Raw genomic sequence first — 15,149 nt, forward strand, 5'->3', positions numbered from 1 at the left:
CATTCTGCACATGCTAGGGGGCACTGCCTTCTCCTGCTTCACCAGGCCTGCAGCTTGGCACTGAAAAGAGCTTCTGAACTCTCGACTCAAATTAAGCCCCAGGGAGGGGAAAGGAGTTGTTAACCAGCCTTAAGACAGGAAAAGGGCTCTCATTGAGAAGGGGTAGGATTCCGGTTTAGTACTAAGTATCCTGTCTGCCTCTTTTCTCCACCAACCATTTAGATCATTCCCAATGGGGTTAATTATTTTCATTTTCATTTGTTTTAAAGTTCAAGATACTGCCCTTACAACAAACCTACACGGTTATTCACATTTTATAGAGAGGAAATCAGGTCTGAAAGCTAATAGTTCTGAAATAAACTTAAGAGAAAACGTGGGAGACTTAGTGGATACATGTCTCATTGGTCCAAATCTAATACCCGAATCTAAATCTAATACCCTAATCTACTAGGGGCAGGGGCAGAGACTCTCCTATACCTGAAACAGTTACATAGTAACAGATATTTTGGCAGATGCAGATCCTTGACGAGCTGAACATACAAAAATCTTGTCTGCAAAGAGTAAGGATGTAGGAGTAATGCCCTTTGGCAGTCTGATCATCCTATTATGTTTATATTCCCAATTTTTGATGGAACAGAACCTTGGGAAGCTGAACACTTAAGTGGCTTGATTAGCAAGGCACTCTCAGGCAGCAATATATGTGACCTTGTTTTAGGAAAGCTGGGGTGCCTTTCAAACAGAAGTAGTACCGTAACTTCTTTTCTCCAGTGTTTCTTGTTCCCAAAAGACAGTTGCTTAATTAGGTACACTTTCCTGTATGACCAGGCATTTCACTCTTCTACAAGCAAGAATCAAGTGAACAGACCGAGAAACAACTTTTTTGTGCTTAAAACACCCATATCCACTTAGATAAAGCCTCTCTTTTAATAAACCAAATGTATGCGGTTATGGTGATAGTCTCCCACACCTGCAAAAACACAGATTAAATCTATTATGATATATATATATAGTAGCACCATAAATCTGTATTCTGGAAAAGTGAGATGGATCTGGGATCATTGTTCTTGACATATGCTTTTCCTCTCTCACACTGATTGGCTAAGGAGTCCCAAAACCTTTCACTCCCCTGCATGTTTCTTTCATAAACCAAACAGTAACGGCATCTAATAATCCCCCCCAATACCCAGCAACCAGATGCCCTGAAAGAGTTCAGAGCCCTTCCTATATAACACAATTATGCAGAGATGCTGCTGGGAAGCCTCCAGATCCCAGGCTCCTGTATGATACTTTAACATTGTTAATGATAATTCTCCACTCTGTAATAGTAGGTCATTGCTATGGTTACTCTACAATGGTGCAACACTTTGCTTTCCCCTTCAGCTATTCGCGGAGACCTGGTAACCACATTTGTTGCCTAGCAACAGTTTTGTGAGAGTATCACAATCTGGGAGTTACAACAATAAAGGACATGATGGCCCTGGCCTACCCTGAAGGAGAGCTTTCCTGATGGGTGGTTGGGTGTCTCTGGGATGGGAGTGATACAAAAAATATATATTCTGAGTCCCTGCTGGATCATACCAATGGTAGTAATACTAGCATACAGTTGCAAAGCCACTTCCCTACAAAATCAACATTCTTACTACTCCCTTAAAGAGATCCCTTTGCAGAGGCAACTATTACACAAAGATCCTTCTACAGTGCATATACATCCCACCGCAGAGGTTTGCTTTTCAAATCTAATTTGCACGTATATTCCCCTACACTCTTAACACTTAAGGCAGGTCACTTCAAAGAAGGATATTCACTTCCACAGATGCCTTTTATAAAATGCATTAACCATCACATACAAGCACCTTTAAAACAAAGGGCTTTGTATCACAGCAAACATCCTGGGGACTTTAAGGGCACAAAGAATTCCTTGTAACATAAAGAAAAAGATAGATAGCACTTTTTCAAAGATATCTCACCTGCCCGTGGATAAATCTGGCACACATATCTTGTAAGTTTTAGCAAATAGACTAAAATTGCAAAAAGACAATTGGCCAATTTATACGCTCTCTTAAACAGGTAGCCACAATTACATTATTTTTCCCACTTCTAATTGCATTTAAGCAGAACACACAGGTAGTTAATAATCTCCATTCACAATTTTTAATCTTACATATTAGTACTGTAGGATGCTACTCTGCACAAATATTTTCCACATCTTCCACATCCATAGTACAACTAACATTTATCCCTTTATGTTGCCACTGATCTCTCTCTCATAAGCCAGTATACATTCATTTGTAAATATAGGCCTACATTTACAATAAATTACTTGCAGAGTGATGGGAATGTTTCACTATTTATCACATCTGTTTTCCTTTGTGAACAGCCATCTTCCAAATACACATGACCAAAAAAAAGTGAGAGAAGACACGTGCTAATTGTACTCCCATCCTTTTCTCTCTCCTTCAATATGTAACCTACACTTTTCCTTAGGAGAGATCATACTTACACTTGCTAGTGTTACTGAGACTATGATCAACTTGTTAAGATTTCCCGTAGCAATCCTCTTATGCCACTTCTCTCCAAAACCAATTCAGGCTTTTAAATCTAGAGGGAACTGATGACTCAATGGGCTAAAGCAATTTTAACTCCCTTTCCTCATTGTCTCTTACCTTGTAACAATCTTACTGATGGATGAACAATTTCCCTTGTGGTACAATCGCTACAATGACTTTTTAGTTTCTACAATTATGATGATCTGTTGCTTGACTAGGATTGCTCTAAAATCTTAGTCCTCTCATATTGTCAAGTATAAATGCTGACCCTTCATAACATTTGAGATGTCACATTTTGCTCCTAGATATTCATGGTTAACTATCAGACAGAGAGAGAGGAAAAAAAGAGTAGCACATCTTTCCAGGATTTCACAGTAAAACATTATGGCCACCATCCATGGAATGTTCCATTGATCTGATTTTCTCATTATATAACAATTTTGCCAAATGGAAATGAGCAGGAGGCAAAAACATGTATCCAAGTAGTAGCAGGAAATAATAGGCATAAGTCATTTCATGGTAAATGAAATATTCTCACAATATTATTTATTCTCGCAATAAAGAGAATAAAGTAATGTGTTAAAATATTGATCAAAATCACAGTGAACCAGATAGTAAACTTTGGATAGGAATACAAGTGCAGATCCATTTTCTACACAGACTTTTGTATGGGACATGAAAAAAATATCCACAGAGGGACAAAGGAAGAGGAACGAGAACAACATTTTATCTGCCTCCCATGGCTCTGCTTCTTTATACTAATATAAGTTAGGGAATCAATGTAGGAAAGCAGTATTCTTTTGGCACGTATTATTTCTGGGATCAGGAACCAGGAAATCAAATTACAGTGCACCTGTATATGGCTACCCACTTTTCAGCTAATGTAAAATTAAGAAGACACTGGACTTCAGCAGCACATTTCTAGGGACAATGAAGCTTCGACAATGAAATTGCTTCAAAAGCATCTTTTGATATAGAAGAACTTGCACTGCTGTCCCTGAGGAACAAACTCATAAAAACTTCATTTACAAAAAGTCCTTTGTTCTGGCACCTGCTGGACTCTGGAGGCTCACCTCTCTTTCCTTTTTTTTTGGCTAGTTTTGGCAGTGCCCTCCATTCTTTTTTCTTATGAAAAATTATGGTAACAAAAAATTCAATCGCAACCATGTCTACTCAGGAGTAAGTCTTACTCAGTGAGGCTTACTCCTAGTAAGCGGAGTTAGGATTGCAGCCTAAGGCAATAGCTAATTGAGGTTTCCTAATTCCTATCTAGCCTATTGTTTTTATATAGGAACTTCATGAAATGCTTGGTTGGCAAAATGTAGCTAGATGTCTATGATCAAAGTCATTGATTACCACGTAGCTGAACTGACTGAAATCATTGGGAGAGGCAGCTATTAGTATAAGTTTTTTGCCGAAGGACAAAACTGGAGGCTGAAATATGAAATATTTGTACCAAGTGAATAAAAACTATTCAAATTCAGTGCAGCCACACTGAGCAATGCAATAGAATAAAACCACAAAAACAACTTCAAGAAATAAACCTTATGGGATTTAAGCAATCTGAGAAGTATGGTGTAATGAGAGGGTGTATTAAAATCAATGAGTGGGAGAAGGTAAGAACAACCTAGAATCTTGCTACCCTTAAGATTTTTCAATTGTACCAGAAGCACTGAACACGAAGAGCTCATGTAGTTTCACAGGGGACTGTTTCAATATATGAGGGTAGAAAATAACTGCTTTGGAAATCATTAATTTGCAAGGCAGCCATTTTAAAATCTGAGGCAATTTAAAATGTAGCAATTTAAAGATGAAGGCAGAAGTAATGCAAAATGGATCCATGCTAGCCAAAGGAAGCAATAATTTTTAAAATACTAAGTGAAAAATAGTAAACACAAAGTGGATCTACTAATGAATGATTTAATTTGTCTAAAAGGGGTAAGATAGTAGGTAGTTTTAATATCAGTCTAAAAATACAGAAAAGTAGTACTGATGAACAATGGAGACCTTGTCAATATAGCTGTTGGATTAGAAAAAAAATACACAGATGTGGGAATACTTAGAAAAAAATAATATACAAATCAGCAGGTCTGGATGACAAGCATCACAGAGTCGTAAGGGAATTAGTTAATGAATTTGCTGAACTACTGGCAATTATTTCTGAAAACTCATGCAGAATCAGGAAGATGCCAGAGCGCTGGTGTGGGTGGGAAGCAACTACTGTATTACTTAAAAGAAGAAGAAGAAGAAGAAATCACTTGTGGCAAATTTGATTGCAATTCAGAGAAAATAATAATGGTATTCTTAAAAGGCGGAAATCCACACATACCTACAAGGTAATGTGAAATTTAGGAATAAATAGAAGTAGACATGTCAATAATTATATCACACTGAATTACTAAATTTCTAGGCAGTAACATGGATGATTTTCTGTTTGTCCAGTACAGTAATGGTTTTCCTGGAGATATGCACAAAGAACTGCAGTATTATTAACCTAGTGGGTTGAGAAGTTTCCATTACCTCCCATTTGTATACAGGCAGAGCTAGATAACTAGGGGCAGAAGCAACATTTCTAGAATTAGAAGGTCATATGCAGTGACCCCAATCCAGAGAACCTCACATGCAGCACTAGAACGCATGCAAGGTTCTTCTTGCTTTGGTCTGGCAGAACTGTACAAGCTGCTGGGGAAAGAAGGTGAATAAATCACATGGGATGCTTACTCTCTTGCATGGTGTGTCCAGCAGGACAGTGCATGCCATCCTGAATACTGAAAGTGTTAGATTTTAGCATCCTTTTGCATGTGAAGGGAATAATTCAGAAAATGATGTACACACAGAAGTATTTCTAAGCATTACTTGCCTATGCTTCTTTGGGGAGGTGAATCAGATGATGATGATGATGATTAAAATGGCTCTGCAGGTGTATTGGGCCAACTGTAACATCTTACAAATATTCTCTCAACAACTGGGAATTAATCATATCACCAAGTGCTTATCTTAGATTTACTGTGTGACTGAATAGGGTAGTTTTAATACAATACAATCCGCTCCACTCTGCCCCATTCTGTTTTCCCCTTTTCGTGAAATCTCTATGACGTTTGGGGCTACTTCCCAGTTTGATTGTGCATCATTTGGACGCTCCTAAACTGGCCATTGTCTGTAGAACAATTTATGAGATTATATCAATGACATAGGCAGACAAGCTAGAGTTCATGTTTAGGCCCAGGATTCCAGAGTAAAATCATGACTATTCTGAAGTTGAAAATATGCAATTAACTTCAGTGGGATTGGGCAAAGTATTAGGCTCATGTTTTAAAAGTATTAGGCTCATGTTTTAAAAGTATTAGGCTCATGTTTTAAAAACATCATTAACAACCTGGAATAGTAAATAAATGTGTTAATGTTAAATTAGGAAAATATCTACAAAATGGAAAGCAAAATAAGCATTAATAGGAGTGGGGGGGAAATACTGAGATGTTAGACATCTACAGTGCAATTCTTTGCATGTTTATTTAGATTTCAGTGGGGCTTACTCTACAAGAAGTGTGTACTAGATTCTAACCTTAAGCAGGAAGAAAGCTAAGTATGATTGAGTTTTATATTTCCAGAAAACTGCTATCACTAGTGAATGTGCAAAATAATAAACAGCTGCACTTTATATTATTATTATTATTATTATTATTATTATTATTATTATTATTATTATTATTATTACTACTACTACTACTACTACTACTACTATTAAACATTTCTGGCCTTTTTCATGACAGGGGCAGAAATTCAATTTAAATTATTTTGTTGCTGCTGCTGCTCCCAGAAACTCCTCAAACTCCTCTTCTGAGTATTACAGTCTCTTTTGGTATAGGGCACTGAGATTAGAGCTGCTATAATTTACACCTGGAGATTGCCTGAGTAGGTGTTTGCCTACTGTGCAAGACAAAGTGCTCCTTCCGCAGAGTTTACAAGTTTCTGTAGGACAATGAGCCCCTGTTGTGGAGTATACAAGCTATGTAAAACAAAAGCTTGTTCTGCTGTGCAGAAAAGAAGATTTCAATACAAATCTTCATCTGCAGATAACATACCTAGGTTGATACACTTCATTTTCGTTATTTGCTACAGTGGTAATGTCAAAACATTACTCCAAGGACCTGATGATGCTTTAAATTTTCAATTATTTCAGGTAATGCCAATCCAACTACCGGTAAATTCAGTTCAGTTGGATGCATTGGACTAGGAACAACAACAATAACAACAACAACTGACAGGGACATCTCTCTGGATGTTGTTGGATTACAATTGCTATAAGCCCCTGCCAGCATGACCAGTGTTAATGGATGATGGGAGTTGTAGTCCAACAACATTGTTGGCTTCTTGCAGAAAATGTCTGATTTCAGGTGTTGGCACAGAAATCAACTTGTGCATTTACTGGTGACGTGAATCTTCACCATAGCTTTACAAGAAAGGGAATAGGAGATTCTCAGAATATTACCTGCTAGACAATTAATATGATATGTGGTATAGATAATCTGCAGACAGGTATGCTGGATCTTGGGTTTCCTATCTTTGTTATTTTCTGAAACCTTAAAAAATATATTTTTCAAGCCCTCTTTAAACACGAGGAAATTCAGTGGTTACACTAAAGGCATGGCTGCCATATGAAGTGCGGTGGCCCTATCATGAATCCAAGTGAAATTATGTTCTACACTATTTCATGGGTTGAGACCTGTAATTTTTACAAAAGCTTATTTCAAATATGTAGCCAGTGATGTTATATGCCTGGTTTTTAAAGCCTAAATTCATCTCCCTTTCTGTACTACTTCCTCTAGCAAAATTTGTATAGTGCTGTCATATCACTTCCCAGTCTCCTTTTTATAAGCTAAAGGGGCAAAACCTTTGAAACATCTACTCAGAAAATACATTTTACTTAACCAACCTGATTGCTTTTTGCATGGATTCCATTTTGAACATTTTTTATTTAAATGGGTAACCAACATGAAGCATTTTTCCAGATGTGGCCTTATCAGCACCTAGTACGAGGGTACCAATAATTCTTTTGTTCCTACAAAAGTTTCCTACCCTAATAAATCCAAGAACAGACTTTGCCTTATAAGCTTGTAGAATTTACTTTTTCCTCTTTGCATCAGCATCACATTGGTAGTTCACTTTCACCTTGTGACCACCCAGTATCTTGAAATCTCTTTCTTCCCCAGTTGTTCCTACTTGATGAGCCCACAGTCCCAAATGCATGACCTTACACATATTGAATTTTCTTGTATTTTTATTATTACACCAGTTCATGAGATCATCTATTTCAGTCTGCATAATTTCCTGATCCTTCCTTGTATTGACACTGCCTCCTCGCTCAGTATCAGCTGCAAATTTAATCAAAACACCCCTACTTCTCTTTCTATTACTAATAAAAATACTGAATAAACTTCAGCCTAAGAATGGTCACAGGGATATTCTACTGCTGATTTCTTTCCAATTAGAATTTTTGCTTTTAGTAAACCCTTTTGTATTTTTCTCTTTCTCCGTAGTCTTAGGGTCACATTAGACATAATTTAGAAGTATACTGCAAATAGCCTATGCATACCTTGCATGTTAGGGGATATGTTGTAGGTTTCATAGAACAGCAATTTTAAACGTCCACTGAAGCATTTTGATTCACATAGCAAGCTGGCTGTTGCCTTTATTCCTGTTGTTCAGTGCCACTACATTCCAACAGTTGTTTGAAAATTCAGGGAGCCTGGTAATACTAGGCCTATGATAAGGCTAGAGGATACAGATTAGTCCTCTACATATTGTTAAGTGTTACCATACGGTTAGCAGTTCTATTAAAATGTCCACTTACACATTAAATGTTTAATATGTCAAAAATGTGTGTTCACTAACACATGCATGATATGGTCACACATAACAGGGATCTGAGGTTCATTGCTGTAGTGTAAAGCAGGCATTTGCCCTCATGTAGCTCTAAAACGATCTTCAGTCTGATAATAACAGGTAGTAAGGCAGACATAACATACAGCTGCATAGAGCACGTCTGAACTAATGACTCAGTCCAGTAAAACTTGTTTTGTGTAAAATAAAAAGATGGAATTATTCTAAAACAAATCCACTCCTTCATAAAGACTCCACACAGACTGCTGAACACATATGCAAAGATACCGTGAGCATGCAGTGGGCCTCTTCACCTAATAGGATACGTATGGCTTAGGTCTGGTCAGTAGCACACTTGAAAGCAAACATCATGTGGGCTGCTGTCAGACTCATGCAGTGAGTATACCATTGCATGAACCAGAGTCTTCACATGAAGGCTGTCCACACAGCTGCTATGATATGTGATTGTGGTGCATCCAAAAGGGCTGCCATGATTATGCAAATAAAGGAGGCATAAGGACAGCCTTCATATCAAGGCACCAGTCCATACAATTGGTGCTTTTTTTGAGCTTTAACGTAACAGTGCTCTCTGCTTGTGTTGAGGCTGTCAATGTGAATCAAGAATTTACCTGGCACTCGGGCCCACTGATCTTATTAGGCTTACTTCTGAGTAGACATATTTTACTGTTCATTGCTTAACAAGGGAGAATATCTGCACCTACTGGTGTTGTTTTCTTACCACTGCAGTACTCTAATAGGAGAACAGGCATCTGACACACTTCTCCTTTCTATGTGAATGTTAAAAGCACAGAGTATTGTGAATTGAAAGTATTGTGAATCTGTCAAGCCTCATTGCAGCAGCTGGTTTTAAAGCTGTTCTGTTTTCAAACACAGTATTTATTTTCTGTAAGCATCTTATAGCTTAATAAATCCACATGGATCATTTATTCTTAGAATTGAATTAAACGACAACTGGTGTCCCAAGTTCATGTTAGGTACATTTAAACAAGATAATATCTTATTTGCAAAGTCCACTAATCAAATGAAATTATGCAAAGCACCAGAGAAACAGCCAAAACAACCACCTGAGCATTAACCAACAATTCCTTGAGACATGCACACAGCAGGGGTTGGGACAGGGGTTGGGGTGGGGACAGGACAAACAGCATGATGTATAAAAGGGACATTAGAAAAGATGATGCCATGGAATCATACATTGTGCTGTAGCGTCAAAGGGGAATTCATTTAAAGATAAATGCAATGATTAATACTAAGGTCATAAGTAATTGACAGATCAAGGACAGACCCGAGAAACCATATAAATACATACATTTGAAAAGAAAATGCACCTCTTTTATTCCAAGCAAGGATTGAAATTTAAGAGGAGAATTTTCATTGAAAATAATGCCATTGTGAATAACAAGGCTACTCAGGGAATATATTGTTTTTTGCAGTTAAAAAGGGCAAGTCTGCAGCCCTACATAATCGAGATGTGTGTGGGAGAATGTTATGGGTATGTTCACATCTAGGCTAATTCTAGATCAACATCAAAACCTCAATTTCTGTAGTGCTTTTACACAGTTTTATACCAATTTTTCTACTCCTCTTTTGCCTACTCTTCTTTTTCATGGCATGCACACCATTACAAGGCAAAATATTGTGTTAATCCCATGTCACTTTGATTTGTTTTCCCACATGGTTATCAGATTCAACCTGTGCCTTAAAATTCTACAATGAAGCTAAACATGAGATGGATGTAGCTTCTATTTCTTGCCACATTTACGGATGGATGGATGACAGGCCTGGGGGAAGTAGAGACAAGAGTAGCCATGGTCATCTTGTCCCTTGAAGCACTGGATCTTTTAAAAATACCAGGTAACATGCTTTTTACAGGGGATTCTCCTCTGTTTGGCTTTCCCTCCTTTCATTTCCACACAAATAGCAGTAACCCCATTTTGCAACTCCCATAATCCACGTAATTGCCATGTATGTTTCTACCACTAACAGCAGCAAGGAAACACCAGCCAAAAATACCGAGCAGAAAATTGTGTGAATGGTAGAGGGAGAGTGAAACAGCTGCCTCAGGAAGCAAATGCTGGGAGCCAGGCAGTAGCAAGACAGAGCTGTATGTGCCATTTGGCTGGCTCTGTGCCCTCCCAGCTAGCTTGCTGCCCTCAGATGCTGTGTCCCATTGCCAGTGTAGATGTAAAACTAGCAGATTAATCTGGTCAGTTTCTGTACACAAAATTGAGGTGGGTGAGGGTGGTACCTTCTCCGTCAACTCAGGCAGCAAAATATCTTGGGCTGATCCTGACCCCACAGGTATACCAAAATCACAGATAATGTATAATCCACATTTATTTGAATGACCTTTTATGTTGTGCTATTGTGGAAAATTTAGTAACCCTAACAAACAATACATTCATCTGAATTTCATAAGAGAAATTTAAACTTAAATTATTTTCTTTTTGACTATGTCTCAGCAGTCCAAGCAAATATATTATCCTTAAGTTTTTATTGCACAGCAAATATTGATCTAGGTTTTCCACGTAACGTGCATTAAATAGTCAAAACTATGAGGCTACAGGAATTTCCCTTACTTCACTGCAAAATACCAGGAAGGCATATATTTCAGTTTTAAGACCAAAACAATTTGAGTAGAAAGTAAGTTGTGGAACATGGATCATTTTGGCAAAAACCAAAAGGGGAGTAAGTTAGTGGTCATGGGATAAGAAGGCAGGTCCTCTAATGCAGTGTTCCCCAACCTTGGCCTCCAGCTGTTTTTGGACTACAACTCCCATCGTCCCTCGCTAGCAAGACCAGTGGTCAAGGATGATGGGAATTGTAGTCCAAAAACAGCTGGAGGCCCTAGGTTGGGGAACACTGCTCTAATGGATCAGTAACTATTTGAAGAACCCAAGAGAGTAGGAAATGGACAGTTGTCACAATGAAAGGATGTAACAGTGGGGTTCCCAAGATCCTGCACTGGACCAGTGCTTTTAAATTTGTTCATACATTAACTGCAGTTACAGGTGAGCAGTGAGGGGGCCAAGTCTGTTGTGACACCAAATTGTTCAGAGTGGTAAAACCATAAACTGGATGAATGAGCATTAAAATGGCAAATGTGTTTCAACTTAAAGGGATGTTAAATACTAAAATACAATTTAGCATTATGTTCACGAGCCTTGAACTCATGTGCTCCCTTCTCCGCTCTGGAGTGGCTGCGAGGAGATCTGAAGTTTTCACTTCCATTTTTAATTAGCAGCTGCTTAGCAAACTTCAAACTCTGCTTAATATTAACTATGTTTTATTGAATTCAAGCTGGGGCTGCAAAGGAAGATATGAAGAATTGGGAGTGCACTCCCACTTCTTCCTTTGATGTTGAATCACCTGACATCAGATGATTGGCAGATAGGCAGTCCCACACATCTGGCTCTAAACCACAAGCCAAATACAGTTCCCCATCTCTGCACTAAACAATAGTTTAGCATTATGTCCAGAAGCAGCCAATATGTACAAAATCTATACACCCCAATTACACAGTACTGCTTTTTTAGCTGGAGTGGAAGGGAGGATAACTTCATTGTTGCACCAAACAAATTTATACTGATGCAGTGAATATTGACCCTCTGCTTATTAGAGTGATCTTTGGTGGTCTCTGCTAATGAACATTGCTGGAAAAGGCAGACAATGGTTATCTAGTCTACGATTTTATGGATAGTGATCATTGCTACGGGTCAAGTACACCAATAGTGCAATCATAAAGTTAATAACCTCTGCCTTAAGAGCTTTACATGAGAGTGTCTCAGAAGAACATTGCTTCTTTTAACACACAGCCTTTTGAGATACATTATTTATAATTTATAGCCAATCTGAAGCAGAAAGATTTTCCCATGCAAGTTATAGTAATCAATACAACTCTGTGCCTATTATAATCCAATGAGTCAAAGAAAGAGAAAAAGCTAGATAAAAGCTGCAGCTCTGCAAATGAATCAGTAGTTTACATTAGATGTGCAAAAAATGTACTGTAAAAGCATATTGGAGAAAATGCTTTCAATACTGCAATTCCACAGCTGAATGTCAGACTGGAAATGAATAATATATATATTCAAGCTATAAGTGTGTTATTTTATTTCACATGCATCACAGTCCACCCTTATTTTTTCTAACTTAAAACATACAAAAATGGTTCACAGTGGCCTAATGCTTGTAGTTCAAAGTAAACTCAAAAAGTCTTTCAGATATGAGTTTTGTCAAACAGGGCTAACATGGAAATTAGCACATGCGGCTGAAAGCATTCATTGTATTAATTAGTAATCAATCCATTCATTAATCACAGTTTTAAAATGAGAATTATTTAACTGAAGCTGTACTTGGTGAAAGGATGTTTTGTTCTGATGGCATTGTTGTACACAATCTGTTTGCAACTCTTGAATCAAATAATGTGTTTAAATTGTGTTCTAAATGAAACATTCTTTATCAGTCAAAAGAAACTAATATTTTAATTGCATACTAGCAGCTGTGGGTTTCGTTAAGAGCTTTGATGAAAAGTCTACAAGGTGAATGAAACTAGATGTACTTAATGAAGTTACCCATTTTCTGGCATCTTGAGTCTTCAGATGAGAGTATATAGAAAGAAAATAATCCAGAGACTCCTGATAAAGTCCTTAGGGTGGAGTCCATAATACACTGGCATCACAACAGTCCCATTAGCATTAAAGGAATGGCCCTAGAATGACAGCCACCTGTGGGGGGGTCTCTTTTCTACTTTCAGCAGAAGCAAAAATTCCACGCATGAGATTTGGGAAGAAAGACAGATATTACAGAATAACATTAATTATTTCAAAATAATGTGCTGTGATCTCCATCATACAGAAAACCACTGAGTTATCCTACTTGAGCTGTGTTGTTTGAAACCAAACAACATCTTAAAATCTGCTGGTGAGTATGTCACACTGCAAGACAATTGGGCAACATTTGTCTGTTTTTTTGTATCTGCTTGTGATAGTTGTTACTAGAATCTAAAGAAAGACTAATCCTATTCCTTTCAGGTGAAGTGGAATAACAAGGGGCATATAACATATGTGTGTGTTAATTCTCAAAAGTAAGTCTCCTTGTTGTGCAGAGATGTTTAAACGTTTTTACAACTTATCATATCGAAACCATACCTATAATTACAAGTCCCAGGTTTTGTTTACAATAAAAATCAAGATGTTGTAATGGAAAAGTTATCAGCTAAGAATTGGTGAACAGCAATTCTATGTCATCATCTATAAAATATGTAAGTTACAATGCCAAAACACCAATGAACAAACACCAAGGAAAAGTAGTTCTAAAAACAAGTAGCATCAGGGAGAAATAGTTCTGTTTAGCATATAGTTCTACCTCTACTGCCTCTATGCCTAATAATTGTTGGCCCATGGGGTTTTGTTGTTGCTCTGTTTAACAAGTCCTAGACATTTTGTATAAATAAGTTTTTGTGTTATGTTTTAGAGACAGACTTAGTCTGAGGAACATGCTGCCATGGAAACAGAATAATGTCTGGAGGCGCCAAATGCGAAACATAGTTTAAATTTCAGTCAGTATCAATCACTGATATTATAAAGGAAATATGGCACCTTTGTTAGTATGGCCCTTTCCTTTGGCAGGTGCTGAGTCCCAGCAGATAAATGGTAGAATAATTCACTGTAGACTGGGACGGCCAGTGTTTTCTACAGGAGGCAGAGTCCAAGTATTAACTTTGATCTGAGGCCCTTGCTCAAAAAAAAAAAAGTTCCTGATGTTCACCTATCTTGTTCAATGTTCAGTATAACAGAATTGAAGAATCCTTTTTAGCCCAGTGGCCACATTCCCTTATATGAAACTTTCCAGCGGTTGCACACCTACTTATTTTTAAATACAGAGTTTGTGAAAAGCTTTTAATTTTTGAAAAAACCAACCATATAAGATGTCTAGATCATGCCTTTATAGAGGGTTATTGATACACAACAAATTGGATGTTGCCTGTATAATACTGTTTTTAAAAATGGGGTGGTGCAGTGAAATGCCATGCTAATTTAAAGGATAAACCTTCTGCAGAAAGATGCAAACCATCTAGAAAGTGCTGGATGCAAAAGTGGCAGATTTAACTGAAGCCAATAGTAGTAGTCTAAACCAGCAGCATTAGCAAATTGAAGTTTAGTGTTTGTAAAGGACTGTATAAGTTAATGCAAAAACTGACATTTCAACAGAAGAAAAAGAAGGGAAGCACAGCATAGAGCCAATAAAGATGGATCTATAATGTAAACATGCAATAGTATAATTTTAAACATTATAACAATAATGTGCTAAATTAGGAGCATTTGGTTTTCTAATTAACATTTTCAAATGTCTGAAACAACCCTACGCCTAATAGCAGGATCAAAGAGTTCCCATTTATCTTTGGAAAGCATTCTACATTAGGGATTTTTTGCTGCTGTTGCCAAAATGACTAAGATGCTTTGCACTGATAACTCTTAGTGATATGATAGTGACTATTTTTGGTAGTCCACTGAGTGTTTGATAACTGAACATTAAAAATAGGATATGCCATATGTTCTGGTTTAGTTGTTACTCAGCCTACATTTAATAAAGACACTCTGAAAATTAGACTTTTTCTTAATGTGGATCATTATTTGAACTCACAAGTCATACATGTGCCATATATCAACATGTTTCAAAATAGGCACCAACTACCTCTGTAAA

At 37.4% G+C, this 15,149-nt stretch overlaps 1 protein-coding gene across 7 annotated transcripts in view; it reads right to left on the bottom strand.

Annotated features, from left to right (window-relative positions):
* Positions 1–15,149, bottom strand: part of ARB2A (ARB2 cotranscriptional regulator A) — a 207,503-nt gene that overhangs the window by 3,568 nt on the left and 188,786 nt on the right. The gene's annotated exons all lie outside the window — the stretch shown is intronic.

The sequence above is a fragment of the Podarcis filfolensis genome (genome assembly GCF_964270895.1).
Source record: "Podarcis filfolensis genome assembly, chromosome: 11".
NCBI classification, from domain to species: Eukaryota; Metazoa; Chordata; class Lepidosauria; order Squamata; family Lacertidae; genus Podarcis; species Podarcis filfolensis.